The sequence below is a fragment of the Phalaenopsis equestris genome, unplaced genomic scaffold (genome assembly GCF_001263595.1).
Source record: "Phalaenopsis equestris unplaced genomic scaffold, ASM126359v1 Scaffold000105, whole genome shotgun sequence".
Lineage (NCBI taxonomy): Eukaryota > Viridiplantae > Streptophyta > Magnoliopsida > Asparagales > Orchidaceae > Phalaenopsis > Phalaenopsis equestris.
Genome location: NW_018164547.1, coordinates 1,031,264 through 1,046,452, shown reverse-complemented (window position 1 = coordinate 1,046,452; position 15,189 = coordinate 1,031,264). Strand labels below are relative to the sequence as shown.

Here is a 15,189-nt window from a genome sequence, read left to right as displayed (position 1 = left end):
CCCCACTTAGTGGGATAAAGGCTTCTTGTTGTTGTGGGATTAAATCCTTTAGAGAAGCAAACATTACAAGTATTTTTTTTTTTAAATCTTGGTACTGTTTTGTTCTGTGTTGTCTTTTTATGGTTCTTATTTGTACTTATTCATTAATGGTCTTGAAAAATAATGATGTTCATTGTTTTTTTTAAGTCCTGCTATATTGCATTGGTTCACAAATTCTTTGTAGAGTTGGCTTCTTTTCCAATTCATTTGTGATATGTGATGAAGTGTTTTTTGAATATACACTATTAGATGGCCCTAATAAATTTCAAATTATGTGGACATTTTAAAGCTCGCTTTGTGGATGTTGAATATCTCAATAATTATCTCAATATTTGGGCACATTATCATTAATACATGTTGCTAATTTTTAAAATTATTTCAGGATAATTTCATTTTATTCTTGTCTTCATGTTTCAATTTTTTTTTTAAATTAATTTTGGAATGTCAATTTTGACTTTGAAGGATTATTTTTTACATCTTATTTGTAAGCTTTTCATTGAAATTTTCTTCGTATGCTTTTTGACAGTCCTGTGCTGATTCACAGTTGACTATCAGCGCTTAACATTATCATAAGCTAAATAAATATTGTTGCATCATGTATCTGGAAATCCTTAATGTATTAATTTTTTCTTGGGTTAGATACATGGTAGCATATATTAAGTGCTTTCATATGCATGGGCTTTTTGTAGTTAAGCTGGTATAGTTTTACTATTCATATTTTTCTCCACGCATGCATGTGCATTTGTGTCCCTTTTTTGTGGTTCTGTTTGAGTTCTGCTTTGGCATTTAAGAATAATTTTTTTAAAAAACTTTGTTCTTATTTTTCTACCTTCACTTTCTGTGCATTTACATGATATATCTTGCATGTTCATTTCATTTTAATATTTTTGGTTGGGGGTTACTGCTTGTTATTTTCTTATTAATGGCAAGTAAAAGTTGAGTTAGTAAACCTATAATTTCTTTTGCATTTGAATAAAATTTTTAATTGCAGGAAAATACATGGTATGGGAGCTGGTCGAAAACTGAAGACCCATAGAAGAAATCAGAGGTGGGCAGACAAATCATACAAGAAAAGTCACCTTGGAAATGAATGGAAGAAGCCTTTTGCAGGATCTTCTCATGCAAAAGGCATTGTGTTGGAAAAAAATGTGAGTGCTCTCTTAATTTAATTTTGTACTTCCAAAATATTTTTCGCTGACATGCAAGTGTGTGCATTCCACTACAGTGGCATTGAGGCTAAGCAACCTAACTCTGCTATTAGAAAATGTGCTAGGGTTCAATTGATCAATAATGGCAAAAAGATTGCAGCCTTTGTTCCAAATGATGGTTGTTTGAACTACATCGAGGAAAATGTAAGCTCATGTTTTCCTTAAGGTTTATTTAAATTTATTTGTAATATTAAAACATTTTTGCTTTGTCCATGTTTTGTGTTCTCTAGTTGCTTTTATTTGTGGTATTAAAGCCTTCTATCAACCTAGTCTTTTTGATGTATTACCTGATCATCACACCTGATCTGCTCCACATTGTGATCATGTAAAACTTTTTTTTGGTTGTGAGCCCACCATATTTGTTCTCATCGCTCCGACTTGCCCTTCTAGCATTGTTGCAAACTTAGAACACCATCTGCTTCCTCTGCTTGCCTTATACACTCAAGCTGCTGCAAACCTACAACACTATCTGCTTATCTTATACACTCAAGGTGTGGCTGCAACTCAGTCTTCACATGTACACATCTTGCATACTAAGATTGGAACTAAGTGCCCGTTTGGGGCAGCTTAAAAGTGCGGGCGTCGTTTTGAAAACGCCGCCGTCTCGTTTAGTTAGCACTTTTTGCCAGATCATCCAAAACTCAGTTTTCAATCTTGTGAAAAACGGGAACCCCGCGGTCCGCGTTTTGGGAAATGATTTTTATGTATCCGCCCTTGACCCTCATTTGGTCCCGTGACCTTTATTAGCTCCCGTGACACTAATTCGCTCTCGTGACCCTGCCCTCGGACTCCTTCAGTGGAGAATCCTTCGCAATACTCGTGCCCTAAGCGCTCCTCCCCTACGGATCCGGTTTTTTTTTCCCTCCGGTTCTTCGGCCTTTGACTCCTTCGCCATCTTCTTCTTCGGCTTTTCGCTCTACATGTATATCTTCCATCGAATATCTCGTCTTCCATGTTTGTTGTTTGCAGTTCGTCGTTTGCAGTCGTTCGGGTTTGATATGTTTATTTGGATTTTTTTGCTGTGGAAAGCGGTTTCATCTTTCTTCTGTGAAAACCTTTTGCAGTCGTATGACATTTTGTTTGGAGGATTTATTGTCATTTCGGGTGAGATATTTGATGTATCTGATGATGGATCTGAACACCTGAGGTGTAAAATTAGTAGATCCAACTAATTGCTTCTGGAAATTTGGTGGTTTTGCTCATTTTGCAGTATGATTGTGGCTATGAGAATGTTTAGGGTGTCATATAAAAATTTGTTTTACAAAACTTACAATAGTTTTATAGGAAGTGCAATTTATAATATTCTTCCTTCATACCAATTGCTAGCTGAGCAGGGCTTGGGCATTGCATTGCTTACAAACATATGTATCAATTTTAGATATTGCATGGAGGAAGCTTTTGTGATCTTTTATTTTACTGTTAACCGTTGTATGTCATCTTAGGATGGGGATGATTTACTCCAGGATGATTACTCATTTTTATCATTTTAGAAAAAAATGCCAAATACTCATATACATAATTTAATTTTGAATGGGCACAATTACAAGCATATTGGATAGGTGTAAAACTCAAGTTACCTTGCCTATATGATGAACTCAAAACCATGGATACATGGCAAGAATGAGATATGTGGAGAACATCTTCTGCTTGTATTCTTTTATTCGTTCCTTCAATGATCACAGAAAGCAACCATTGGAAAGAAAGAAAAAAAATATCAGTTGTTTAGTATATATGCAGGAAAAGTTTTCTTCTTGCAAACTGTAACAATTTCGATCAATTTGTAAATGATTCTTCATGCAAATTGTTTCAGTATTATTTGTCGATTGCTCTGGATTGTGTAGTAGCAATATTTTTTGCTATGAAAAGAAATAGTTTGTGCTTCTCTTTTAATCTGACAGAACTTAATGAATAAAACTAAAGAGGCTGGATCATCGGCCATGTGAGATAGAAATATAACTATTATATTTTGTGATCTATGTTTGAGGGAGGTGATCTATGTTTGAGGGTTTGAGGGAGGTTGAGGTGGGAAATAGACCCACTACTTATTTTAACAAAGAAGAGTGACAAAATCTTATGGTTAAATTCAAGGAAGTCACCGGAAGAGATTATGGTCGCATGAAATTGAAGAACAAGTGAGATTAATTAAAGAATGATTGGAAACTATGGAAAGAGCTGAAAAGGAGATCAACGGGAATTGGTTGGGATCCAATTAAGCACACAATAGATGGACCAAATGATTGGTGGGCTGAGAAATTACATGTACATAGATATCTAATATTTCTTTATCTTGAATCAAATTTCACATTGAGTTATGGAACTAATAACGATGTTTTGTGGGTAATATACAGTAACTTGAATGCCACACAAAGATGGGCATTAGAATCTGTCAAATATGACATCACTAAAAAAACATGAAACACAACCCAGAAAACTGTAAAAAACTTCCAACAACCACAAAACAAGCGAACTGAACTAATAATAGTAGGTAATACATAATGTTTCAAAGATAACAAATGACTACTTCAATCACGAATGACTGATATCATCTGTTATTTGTTCTCGTAAAGTCGTCACTTCTGATGCACATTCACCCTCTCGAGTGCATGCATCATGTGAATTCATTTCTTCATGTGACATTGTACGTCCCACATGGTATTTGAATGCTTCAAGCGGAATCTGCACTGAATCATCTTCTAGAACGGCGAACTCTGCATCTGATCCAAAGTAGTGGCTTCAGATGAAATTGTGTAGTGTCACTGTGTCAACAACTATTTGTACTTGCTTTGAAAAAGAGTAAGCCGACATATCCCGTAATATAACCAATTTTTTCTTCCACACTCCGAACGCTCTTTCGATTACGCTGTACAATAAAGAGTGTCTTTTTTAAATAACTCTTTTTTGTCTGGTGCTACACCACTAGATCTTTCAAAATAAGAAATGTGGTGCTTCGTATCTGGATAGGACTTTAGATATTCCCTTTGTAATGAATATTCAGCGTCAACCAAATAGTATTTACCCGAAGGTGGGCACGGAAAATCATGTCTCAGGTTTCTAGTAGAGAACTTAAAAACACTACAATCGTAGGTGCTTCCTTCTCATCCAGTCATTACAAAGGTAAAACACATGTTAAAATCACACACAACCATAACATTTTGTGTGAGGACGCCGCACCGGCTGATGTACGCAACTTTATCTGCACCAGATTGTCATGCATCGACGTGTGTTCCATCAATAGCTTCAATACAGTCCTGGAGTTACAGTTAAATTTTTTTTTTTATCTATCGTGTAATAAAAGTAGACGTACGAATGTAATGGTAAAAACATACCTTAAAGAATGACATGTATCGATGGTCATTTGTAATTTGTGAAGGAATTGAATGGAATGTTAGATCCTCGAGCTTCACTACCTTACGGGCCAAACTCACCAGAGAGTTCAAACCGACTGAGAAATACCGGGTGATGGTTTCTGATGAATGTTGGAATTGCTTCATATCACCTTTAATTGATTTATTCTGAGAAAAGATGTATACAGTTAGTGCAAGCACTTCTCTTAGCATTGTTCATGCTGAGCCGTATAACCCATGAAGGTTCCGAAGTTCATTAAGCAGATCAATTAAGCAGATCAAGAAATATTTTTTCTTTCGTCATACAGAACATATTGAAGAATCGTGTGGGATGACCCCGTAATAACTCACCCATCTGTCTCCAATTTGACTCAACTTCATAGATGAGTTTCGGTCGTGTTTAAGATAATAATAGTACAACAAAGTAATGGTAAGTGCGGTTATGCGTATGTGGTTGACTTCTTCTTCATCCATACAACAAAATTAATAAACTTTAGTAATAGAAAAAAGTACTTAGCTAGGAAAAATGAAAATAACACAATTGACATTTGGGTAAAGCATAGAAGGTACAAGTGTTAAAAATAAAATTTGTGCATAATACAAGCTAAATTAAAACAGTCCCACCAGGGAGAAAGGAAAAGTGTCAATCACAGAAACATAGAACAGAACTATAGGAAATAAAATACATGATAACTCAAACATTCATTCATCTATAAAAGAGCACAAGTATTTGACTCGATATTTCGGTTTCAACTTCAAAAAAAATTATCTTATGGTTGGGTCTCGTAACACCTTCACATATTGTATATAATCGTCATCGTTTGTCTTAACATCAGAATATATATTGAAGACTTGAAAACACTCCTCAATTGAGCTGAATTTATCGGTCGACATATGGTTGGGTGCAGTTTAATTTAGTCTAATATAGTATTTAGAAATTAGATATTTTAATTCGAAGAAAAAGACGTCAAACTGATCTCATTGATTCCTACAATTTGAATATTCGAACTAATCACGAGTAATGTACCACCCTGAATGGTAATACACTACTTGATAATAAGCTCAATTAAATAAACTATAGAAATAAATGACTTCCATTTAATCTGTAAGTTTGCATAATGACCGGCAGATCCCTCTATTTGATATGGGAGTCAAATAAAGTTTATTTTAAGTCTGAGTTCTTTTAAGCTCCCTGTACGGGCAAGCCCCTATAGTTAATTATATCTTAAGCGAACGGATCACTTAAAAAAACTCTCGATAAAAATCAAGAATCTTTTCTTTTCATGAATTCAAAAAGAAGGATTTTCAACGAACATGATTGTGAAATTTTCAATAGGGATTAATTCAAATATGAAAAATTTTATTTTAAGAGTCAAAGGAAGAAAAGTAGGGGAGATTAAAGATATAGGGTAGGTTCTTAGTAATGCATCAAACTATCCTAATATTTGGCTCAATTTAATACGATATTAAGTTAACTCTTGTCAGTTTTATTAGTTAGGACATAGATTTGTATAATGATGACCTACACAAAAAGTCTAGAAAGGTATGAGGTTTTACGTTGAGTGACTACCTCAGAATTCTAAAACAAGTTAAGACATGTTACATAAAAGAGAACCTCAGAATCTTAAGGATTGTTATTAAACTAAAGAAAGGGTCTTGAACGAGTTGCCACGAAGTCTGCTCCAAGTTCCATACTGAAATGTCTTCAGGTCTTCAAGCCTTTAGATCCTCTAATTTTATTATTAAAATTTTTATTTGTTTCGATAATTTCATAGCGAATTAATTAAAATATAATGAATGTATAGTTCAAACCTAGGCCAAGACTAAGTTCACTTACGCTAAATAATTCTCTAGTATTGTGATTTCTAGGTTCTGTCAAATCTAAACAACTTTTATTCTTTCATTATTTGTCTTTAACAAATGTATTCTATATTTGATAGAAGCAATAAAAGCTTACATTGAGATACATAAAATATTAAATAAAATAAATAAAGAAACCAATGTTTTATCAAATTTTTATTAAATTTTAATTATTTAATTAGTGATAACACAATCAAGATGTCTATGGCTCCGTCGTCTCGGGTCGCCAGGTGCTCTAATTTACTTAGAGTGAAATGTGGTTGTCTTAATTAAACCTAGGTTTGAACTTTATTTTAAATTGCGTTAGGTGATCTTTGTGATTAAGATGTGAACTCGAACAAAAAGAAATTTCAATCAAGATGTGAACTAGAACAAAAAGAAATTTAAATTACGTTATGTGATCTTTGTGATTAAAATTTAAGTGATTCCTGAGTTACTTTATCGATTTTTTGGTTGAAATATTTTAGGTTGTTTACATCTTGTTATCGAATTTTAATTTTTTTATTTTAGTTGTTTTTGTTTACTTGTTATTATTTATGTAAGGTTGATTACTTCGAAGCTGGCTTGACCTCAAAACTATGTTTTAAAACCTTGTTACATTTGGTTTAGTTTAAGTTTAAGTTTTAATATGTTTTATATAAATTTTACCTCTCAATGTGTTTTATTTTATTTCTGAATTACTGTTCAAGTTGAGGGGTTTAGGTTTAACTTACGTTTAAGGTTATACCTAAAAAGTTATTTTATATTCAACTTATAGGTTAGGTTCTAACCTAAGGTTTATGGTAGGTTTAGCTTAAGGCTAAGCTATGACTTAGGTTTATTTTACGTAAAGATAGTTGGATTAGGGTTAACTAATATAAACTTTAGATTAATTAATCATATTGGTTTAGGGTTAACTAACATAAGGTTTAGGTTAACTAATCATATTAATTTAGGATTAACTAACCTAATGTTTAGACTTAGCTAATTGTATAGATTAAGGTTAACTAACCTAATGTTTAGGGTTAACTAATCCTATGGATTATGGTTAACTAATCTTATTAATTTAGGGTTAACTAACATTAGGTTTAGGTTAATTAATCCTATTGGTTTAGAGTTAACTAACTTAAAATTTAGGTTAACTAATCATATTGATTAAGGGTTAACTAACCTAAAGTTTAGGTTAACTAATCCTATTAGTTTAGGGTTATCTTACCTAATATTTAGCTAATTAATCCTATTAATTTAGGGTTAACTAATCTAATGTTTAGGCTTAGTTAATATTATGGATTAGGATTAACTAACCTAATGTTTATGCTTATTTAATCCTATGGATTAAGGTAAACTAACATAAGTTTTAGGTTAACTAATCTTATTGGTTTAGGGTTAGCTAACCTAAAGTTTAGGCTTAGCTAATTTAATTACGAAGTTGGCTAACCAGGTATTGGGTTTAAAATGAGTTCACCCCAAAGGGATGAATTTATATCAGTCCGACTAATGCTAGAAGACCAAAATGAACCTTAAATTATCTAGACTAGATTTAGCTTGAGTTCGGGTTAGGCTAACCTAACCTAACTCAAACTTACTCCCTTAATTAGTAAATTATGATTATTAAAATGAATTTAAATATGATTTTAAGGTTTCCAAGATCCGTTTAAAGTTGAAGAACAAAATCAAGGGGGATTTGAAAATTCCATATTTCTTATTTTTTCTTAATTATTTAAAATGACACGTTTCACTTAAAAAAAGAAATCTCTCTACCCTAAAGAGGAATCAAAATAACTTAAAAAAATCCAAGAAATTTGTTTCCAAGCCACTTAATGTCTTGGTCAAATTTCATATTTTTCTCATTTATATTTTAATTTTTATGATTTAAATACTTCAAAACTTCTAAAATTAATTTAAAAATATTTAGTTAATGAAAAATTATAATTTCAGTTTTGAAAAATTCTCCTCTTTTTTCTGAGTTCATAACATTTTTCAGTTTGTTTTTTTAAGTTTTCTACAAAAAGTTATGTAATTTCAAAGTTTAGTTATAATTATTGGAATTGAAAAAAATTTTAAACAAAATTACTACAGTAATATCTAACTCCTGCGACGGACGAACAGGAAGGGTTCCGACGGCCAAAACTTCCTGGACTCTGCTCTCAACCAAATTTGGCGTTCTTGGACACATTTGTTCAGATCGAATAGTAGATCACATCCATACAGATACTTAAGTGTTGTAGTCTATTTTTTGATCTGGAAGGGAGGGAAGTTCGGGATCATCATTTAAATTTAAGAGATATGACCTTTTTGAGCTTATCCAATTATTTTTGAATAAGTAGACCTTCTTGAGCTTATTAAACTCCTCGTGGCGTCGATTTGACATGATTTTCACATTGGGTTGGAGGTTCGCCGAAATTTAGCTCGACTTCAGTTTTTCTGGCAACGTCGGCGTTTTCCGGCGAAGGAAGAGAAGGGGGAGTTGTTGCTGTGTATAACGAAGAAGGAATGTAGGAGTGTGGGGGTTGTTGTTGATCTTATTTTAGGAGAGGTGTTCACCTTTCTTATATATGAGAGGGAGAGGGAGAGAGATATTGTTTTCTAAAAAAAAAATTATCCTACAACTAGCTAGCCGAGAGAGAAAGAGAGAGAGGGAGAGAGAGGGGAGGCGTGGGTTTAAGCATGCGTGAGTTTTTGTTTTTATTATATATATATATATATATATGTGGGTAATTTATAAGGTTTTGCTTTGTTTTGTACACTACTGATTAAATGTATTTTTAGGAGTTGAATGGAGCATGGACAATGATGCATCTAATGCCGCTGTTGTCGTTGCTAGCGAAGCCCATGCTATTACTTTAGCAGTTGAAGGACTTTTATATATATTAAGGGGGAGAGAGAGAGAGGGTGTGTGAAAGGGAAGCATGCATTGGAGAGCATGATTGTCGCCCATGAGATTGGATACTTGCATGTTTAAGTGATAAACATATATTAAAGGAGAGAGAGAGAGGAGACAGAGAGGGTGTGTGAAAGAGAAGCATGTGTGGAAGAGCATGACAGCCGCCCATGGGATTGGATACTTGCATGCTTAAGTGATAAACATATATAAAACTCGCGCCTGCTTGAACCCATGCTTCCTCTCTCTCTCCCCCTTATTTTATTTTATATATATATATATATATATAATAAAATAAAATAAAAAACTCACGTATGAAGCATGCGTGGGAGAGCATAATCCACGTCCATGGGATTGGATACTTGCATGCTTAAACGATAAATATAAATAAAACTCGCGTCTGCGTAAACCACGTCTCCTCTCTCTCTCTCTCTCTCCCCCTTATATATATATATATATATATATATATATATATATAATAAAATAAAAACTCGTGCATCCTATTGGTTTAAGGTTAACTAACCTAAGGTTTAGGTTAACTAATCCTATTAGTTTAGGGTTAACTAACATAATGTTTAGGCTTAGCTAATCCTATAGATTAGGGTTAACTAACATAATTTTTAGGCTTAGCTAATCTTATAGATTAGGGTAAACTAACTTAAGTTTTAGCTTAATTAATCTTATTAGTTTAGGATTAACTAACCTAAGATTTATCTTTAGCTAATGTAACCCCGAAGTTGGCTAACCAGGTATTGGGTTTAAAATGAGTTCACCCTAACGGGATGAATTCATATCAGTCCGACTAATGCTGGGAGACCAGCATGAACCCTAAATAGACTAAACTAGATTTAGCTTGAGCTCGATATAGATTAACCTAACCTAACTCAAACCTACTCCTCTAATTAGTGAATTATGATTATTAAAATGAATTTAAATATAATTTTAAGGTTTGCAAGATCTATTTAAAGTCAAAGAACAAAATCAAGGGGGATTTGAAAATTTCACATTTCTTATTTTTCTTAATTATTTAAAATGACTTGTTTCACTTAAAAAAAAAATCTCGCTACAGAAGAATCAAAATGACTTGAAAAAATCTGAGAAGATTGTTTCCAAGCAACTTAATGTCTCTGTCAAATTTCATATTTTTTTCATTTATATTTTAATTTTTATGATTTAAATAGTTCAAAACTTTAAAAATTAATTTAAAAATATTTAGTTGATGAAAAATTATAATTTCAGTTTAGAAAAATTCTCCTCATTTTTCTGAGTTCATAGCAACTTTCGATTTAGTTTTTGGAATTTTTTACAAAAAGTTATGCAATTTTAAAGTTTAGTTATAATTATTGGAATTAAAAAAAATAAAAAAAATTACTACTATAATATCTAACTCTCGCGACGATACCCTCAACTGACGAATAGGAAGGGTTCCGAAGGCCGAAACTTCCCGGAGTCCGCTATCAACCAAATTTCACATTCTTGGGATTGTTTTGTTCAGATTGAATAGTAAATCACATCCATAAGAATACTTAAGTGTTTTGTGGTCTATTTTTCGATCTGAAAGGGAGGAAAGTTCGGGATCATCGTTTAAATTTAAGAGATATACCTGAGCCAAAGAGGTTTGTCCTCAATTAGGTTTGAATAAATAAGCCTTCTTGAGCTTATTCAACTCTTCCTGGCGTCAATTTGACGTGATTTTCACGTCGGGTTGGAGGTTTGCCAGATTTTAGCTCGGTTTCGGCTTTTCCGGCGAGGTCGGCGGTTTCCTCGTCTCCGACGAGGGAGGAGAATGAGGAGCTGTTGTTCTGTGTAAAGAAGAATGAATGTAGAAGTGTGGGGACGTATTGTTGGTCTTGTTTTAAGAGAGGAGTTCACCTTTCTTATGTAGGAGAGGGAGAGGAATATTGTTTTAGAAAAAAAATTTATTTTTTATCCCACAACTAGCTAGCCGAGAGAGAAAGAGAGAGAGAGGGAGAGAAGGGATGTGTGGGTTTAAGCATGCGTAAGTTTATATATATATATAAACTCACGCATGCTTAAACCCACACATCCCTTCTCTCCCTCTCTCTCTCTTTCTCTCTCGGCTAGCTAGTTGTGGGATAAAAAATAAATTTTTTTTCTAAAACAATATTCCTCTCCCTCTCCTACATAAGAAAGGTGAACTCCTCTCTTAAAACAAGACCAACAATACGTCCCCACACTTCTACATTCATTCTTCTTTACACAGAACAACAGCTCCTCATTCTCCTCCCTCGTCGGAGACGAGGAAACCGCCGACCTCGCCGGAAAAGCCGAAACCGAGCTAAAATCTGGCAAACCTCCAACCCGACGTGAAAATCACGTCAAATTGACGCCAGGAAGAGTTGAATAAGCTCAAGAAGGCTTATTTATTCAAACCTAATTGAGGACAATAGGATTAGTTAACCATATATATATATAAACTCATGCATGATTAAACTCACGCATCCCCTCTCTCCCCCCTCTTTCTCTCGGCTAGCTAGCTGTAGAATAAAAAAAAATTTTAAAACAATATACCTCTCCCTCTCCCTCTCATATAATAATGTTGAACTCCTCTCCTAAAACAAGATCAACAACAACACCCCCTCACACTCCTCCATTCCTTCTTAACTACACACAGCAACAGCTTCTCATTCTCCTCTCTCGTCGGAAAACGCCGACGTCGCCGGAAAAGCTAAAACCGAGCTAAATTCCGGCGAACCTCCAACCCGACGCAAAAATCAGGTCAAATCGACGCCACAATGAGTTAGATAAACTCAAGAAGGCTTACTTATTCAAACCTAATTGAGGATAAATTTCTTAAGCTCAGATATATCTCTTAAATTGAAACGATAATCTCGAACTTCTCTCCCTTCCAGATCGAAAAAAAGATCACAAAACACTTAAGTATCCGTATGGATGTGATCTACTCTTCGATCTAAACTAAACAAGCCTCAGAACGCGAAATTTGGTTAAGAATCAGCGGAAAACATACTCTGAAAAGTTTCGGTCGTCGGAACCCTTCATGTTCGTCCGTCACAAATATCGTTGTGGGAGTTAGATATTACTGCAGTAATTTTTTTTATTTTTTTTAATTTCAATAATTATAACTAAACTTCAAAATTACATAACTTTTAGTAAAAAACTCCAAAAAATAAATCAAAAAATGTTATGAACTCAGAAAAATAAGGAGAATTTTTCAAAACTGAAATCATAATTTTTCATCAATAAAATATTTTTAAATTAATTTTAGGAGTTTTGGAGTATTTAAATCATAAAAATTAAAATATAAATATGAAAAATGTGAAATTTGACAGAGACATTAAGTGGCTTGGAAACAACTTTCTCGAATTTTTTCAAGTTATTTTGATTCCTCTGTAGGAAGATTTCTTTTTTAAGTGAAACGGGTCATTTTAAATAATTAAGAAAAATAAGAAATGTGGAATTTCCAAATCCCCTTAATTTTGTTCTTGACTTTAAATAGATCTTGGAAACCTTAAAACCATATTTAAATCCATTTTAATAATCACATTTCACTAATTAGGGGAGTATGTTTGAGTTAGGTTAGGTTAGCCTTAACCCGAGCTCAAGCAAAACATAACCTAGCCTATTTAGGGTTCATTTTGGTCTCCTAGCATTAGTCGGACTGATATGAATTCATCCCCTTGGGGTGAACCCAGTTTAAACCCAATACATTGTTAGCCAACATCAGGGTTATATTAGCTAAGCCTAAAATTTAAGTTAGTTAACCCTAAACCAATAAGATTAGTTAACCTAAACATTAGGTTAGTTAACCCTAAACTAATAGAGTTAGTTAACCTAAAACTTAGGTTAGTTTACCCTAATCCATTGGTTTAGCTAAGCCTAAACATTAATTTAGTTAACCCTAAACCAATAGAATTATTTAATCTAAACTTTAGGTTAGTTAACCCTAAACCAATAGGATTAGTTAGCCTAAACATTAGGTTAGTTAAACCAAAACTAATATGATTAGTTAGTCTAAACCTTATGTTAGTTAACCATAAATCAATAAACTTAGTTAACATAAACCTTATGTTAGTTAACCCTAAACCAATAAAATTAATTAATCTAAACATTTAGTTAGTTAACCCTAAACTAATAGGATTAGTTAACCTAAACATTAGGTTAGTTAGCCCTAAACTAATAGGATTAATTAACCTAAAACTTAGGTTAGTTAACCCTAATTCATAGGATTAGCTAAGCCTAAACACTAGGTAACTAACCCTGATCCATATGATTAGCTAAGCCTAAACCAATAGGATTAATTAACATAAATCCTAGGTTAATTAACCCTAAACAAATAGAATTAGTTAGACTAAACATTAGGTTAGTTAACCATAATCCATATGATTAGTTAAGCCTAAACATTATGTTAGTTAACCCTAAATCAATAGGATTAGCTAACATAAACATTAGGTTAATTAACCCTAATCCATAGGATTAGCTAAGCTTAAACATTAGGTGAGTTAACCCTAAATTTATAGGATTAGTTAACCTAAAACTTAGGTTAGTTTACCCTAATCCATAGGATTAAATAAACCTAAACATTAAGTTTGTTAACCCTAATCCATAGGATTAGCTAAGCCTAAATATTAATTTAGTTAATCATAAACCAATAGGATTAGTTAACTTAAACTTTAGGTTAGTTAACCCTAAACCAATAGGATTAGTTAGCCTAAACATTAGGTCAGTTAACCCAAAACTAATATGATTAGTTAGCTTAAACCTTATGTTAGTTAACCCTAAATCAATAGGCTTAGTTAGCCTAAACCTTATGTTAGTTAACCCTAAATCAATAGGTTGTTCATTTCAAATACCATATGCATGTAACAATGTTTTCCGTTAACCCTAAACCAATAAGATTAATTAACATAAATTTTTGGTTAGTTAACCCTAAACCAATAGGATTAGTTAACCTAAACATTAGGTTAGTTAACCCTAAACTAATAGGATTAGTTAACCTGATTAGTTAACCTAAAACTTAGCAAAACTTAGCTTAGTTAACCTTAATCCATAGGATTAGCTAAGCCTAAACATTATGTTAGTTAATTCTAATCCATAGGATTAGGTAAGCCTAAACATTAGTTTAGTTAACCCTCAACCAATAGGATTAGTTAACCTAAATCCTAGGTTAGTTAACTCTAAACAAATAGAATTAGGTAGACTAAACATTAGATTAGTTAACCCTGAACCAATATGATTAGCTAACATAAATATTAGGTTAGTTAACCCTAAATCATAGGATTAGTTAAAGCCTAAACATTAGGTTAGTTAACCCTAAACTAATAAGATTAGTTAACCTAAATCTTATATTAGTTAATCCTAATCCAACCATAATATTTAGGTAAAACAAACCTAAGTCATAGCTTAGCATAAAACTAAACCTACCATAAACCTTAGTTTACAACCTAACTCATAGGTTGAACATAGAAAAATATTTTAGGTATAACCTTAAACCTAAGTTAAATCTAAACCCCTCAACTTGAACAACAATTCAAAAATAAAATAAAACACTCTGTGATGAGTAAAATTTATATAAAACATATTAAAACATAAACTTAAACCAAACCAAATGCAACAAGGCTTTAAAGCAGGTTTTTAAGGTCAAATCAGCTTCAAAGTCGTCAACCTCACATAAATAATAAAAAGTGAACAAAAACAACTAAAATAAAACACTTAAAATTCGAGAACAAGATGTAAACAACCTAAAAAATTTCAATCCTAAAATCGATAAAATAGCTCTAAGGATCAATTAAGTCTTAATCACAAAGATCACATAACGCAACTTAAACACATTTTTGTTCTAGTTCACGAAGATTTCTTGGACGATGCATTTTGTGGATGTTGACAAAAATCTTCCGAT

General features: G+C 32.8%; 1 pseudogene; it reads left to right on the top strand.

Moving 5' to 3' along the window:
* Positions 1 to 1,035: 1,035 nt before the first annotated feature.
* LOC110020607 overlaps positions 1,036 to 15,189 on the top strand; it is a 22,950-nt pseudogene continuing 8,796 nt past the window's right edge.